Raw genomic sequence first — 3,227 nt, forward strand, 5'->3', positions numbered from 1 at the left:
TGCAGCTTCATATATTTAACTATACTTGAAATTTGGTTATCTCTTCTGTCCTTGGTGACCCTAGAATTCTGTTTGTATATTCTCTCTCTCTCTCTCTCTCTCTCTCTCTCTCTCTCACACACACACACACACACATATTTGTGTGTGTGCACAGAATATAGCAAAAACAATCTCATACTCTGCCTTAAATTTCATTTCACTTTAAATGTATACCCATAGCTAATTGTTTGAAGGGAAAAGATTAAGTTGACCTAAGTTGTGTGCCTTTTGTGTGTTTGTTCTGAAAATATGTTGAATATACAAACATGTCTCACTTGGTTTGCTGAAATAATGGGTCCTAGACCTGTATTGCTTTTTCTCCTAAAGAAGGGATTAGTACTAATATATTTGAATATTTATATAACATTATATGGCCTGGGCTTATAGGACTCTATTAAAACATCATGAATATAAACCATTATTACCTCTATTTTACAAATGACAGTATGTGTATATGAGAGAGCTACATAGTTACTGGAGCTGTGCTTTGAAGCAACATAGTCTTTTTGTAATGTCTTTATCCTTAAGTAATAATGTTCCTCTGCCTTTTCCTTGGCATGAACAGAAAACATGAGGAATCCTTACACCGTACAATGGGGAACAAGGAGAAATTTGCTTATACTTAGAATGATACACCTGACTTGAGAATTCATCTGCACCGATCCATTAGGTAGTTGCAGTAATTGGTTACTTTAGTCAGTTTACCTTCGACACACTTTGTGGTACATCGGTAGACAATGGATAAGCAATTACTATTTCTTTGAGAAAATGCAGCACATTCCTCCTTCTAGCATTTTGTTGCTATTGCTTTTGTTCTGCCTTCGTGGTGCTGGGAGACATATCCAGAGCCTTATGCATGCCAGGCAAGCATTTTAGCACCTCGGACCCTCTTCCTGGCACTTCTGTATATAGAGATGTTAGAAAAATGAATTGGCAGAGATTTCCATGGTAGAAAACAACATCTCAAGACCTTTAGTCAGCAGGTTCTGACTGTGACTGCAGAGTCCAAGAACATCATGCTCGATCACAGAACACTCATTATTCTCTCTGGGTCTCTGTGTCTTCGTGCCTGCCTCTGTCTCTCTGTTTGTCTCTGTGTGTCTGTCTCTGTCGCTCGCTCTCTCTCTCTCTCTCTCTCTCTCTCTCTCTCTCTCCAGTAAGCACAATACTCAGCTGTGAGATTAACTCTACACCTGAGAGTGTAATGTTCTGCCACTCACATCGTTTTTTTGTTGTTGATAGCAGATAGGCATATAAAAGTTCTTGCCAACTAGTCCTCAGAAGAAGTTGCCACAGATTTTAAAGAATTTCCTGTCATGATGAAGGACAGCAACAAAAAAATCTGACATTCTGTTCATTACTAGAGGGAAAATGAGAGTAGCCTGGCCTTCTGGCAGGCATGTGTGCATCAAATTGGCATTGCAGTGACACAGTACAAAGGTTAAAGTAACTCAGGTCAACCTCAACATGGGTGGCTTCTTAAACTAGTCTATATTTTCTAGTTTCATGCCTGTTTAATTAAATATTCAAAAATAATTTACATAAGGGAGAAAAGGGTTTATTTGATAATTCCAAGTAACAATTCATTTTAGCAGAAACTCAAGCACATAGTCATATCACATCATAGTCAAAATCAGTGAGAGAATATATCCTGGTATGATCTTATCTAGCTTTCTTTTGTCTTACATAGTTTTAGAAGCTATGTCTAGGGAATAGTGCCACCTACAATGGTTTGAGTCTTTTTACCTCAACTAAAAAATCAAGGAAATATGTCAAGGATATGCACGCACCAAATTGATCTGCATAATTGCAGAATAAAAATCTCTTCTCATGTGATGCCAAATTTTGTCAAGTTGACAGTTAAAAACTAACCTACAAGATCAATCCCTTGTCAATTGGACACATAAACACACAGTCCAAACTTTAAAATTTCCAATGCTTTGCAAGATCTCTTTATAAACCCAAAGTCACTTTAGAAGTCTAAAATTATTTAACTGTGAACATCTATTAAAAAAAGAATTATATGTTTTACGATTCCAAGAAGAAAAATCAGGTCATAAAGTAATCACCCAAATTACCCAGCAATCTAAGTACTAATCGCACCGTTTATTGTCCAATATTTAGTACTCAATCATAACTTAATAGTCTGGGCCTCAGAAGGCTTGTGAAACCCTACTTCTACAGCTCCCCTTTACAGTGCACACAGCTTCCCTCATAGGCCAGCTCCTTTCTACACCCACAGCTCTCTTTCATGGACATTCAATTGGCGTGGACTCTCCATTTTCTTGGAGTCTTCATTGCAATTCCCCAAGGGTCTATCACAGTCTCTCTTCAACTGCCACCTCTAGGTTCAGACCTTCGTTGCTATTCATGACATTTGTGATCTTGCAGAATCAAATTTGTTCTAGCAATAACACCACTTCTTCAGCACCAGTTGCTCTCTTGTTTTTCTTTCCATTGCTAATAACATAGAATAAAAACAACACAGTGAAAGATTGGACTTACTTGGCTTATCATTCTAGGCTATGATCCCTTATTTTGAGCAAAACAAAGCAGGAACTCAAACAGCAAGTCACACAGTTAGTCATATGTCCAAAGTCAGACCAAAGAGAAAATGAATGCATCTTTGCGTTCTTTATTATTTTCTTTCTTCTAACTTTCTCTTGACTTTTTGTGCTTCAGAGTCCTCCTGCCAATGGTAAGCTGCTGCCCACAGTGATGAGTTTGTACATCAATTAGCAAACAAGATAATCTCCCAAAGCTGTTGCAACAAGTCAACTGATCGTGATAGCTCATTAAGCTTTTTCTTTCAAGGAGAAAGTAAGTTGACAGTTAAAATGGACCAGCACATTATTCAAAAGACAAGAAATTTGGGTTTTTAATTATTTGAGACTCTATGTACCTCTGTCAGAAAGTCAAATACAATTGTATGTTTTCATTTTTTTAACCTCCCAAACACAGCTTAATTATTTACCTAAGCTTGTGAAAGTCACTGTGAATATCTTTTCTGTGGTCCCTGAGTTAGAGACTCTTTTTCTTTTGGTCTATTTCTATTAGGTTTTGACCAGTACCCAATACTGGCTGTTTACTGACAAATTTGCAAGGTCAAAGTTCAAGATTACATGGCTGTTGAGGTTTGGTATTTTTCTTGTATTGTAATGCTAAACACTGACTTCAAAGGCTTGATT

The sequence above is a fragment of the Rattus norvegicus genome, chromosome 14, assembly GCF_021556685.1.
Source record: "Rattus norvegicus strain SHRSP/BbbUtx chromosome 14, alternate assembly SHRSP_T2T, whole genome shotgun sequence".
Classification (NCBI taxonomy): domain Eukaryota; kingdom Metazoa; phylum Chordata; class Mammalia; order Rodentia; family Muridae; genus Rattus; species Rattus norvegicus.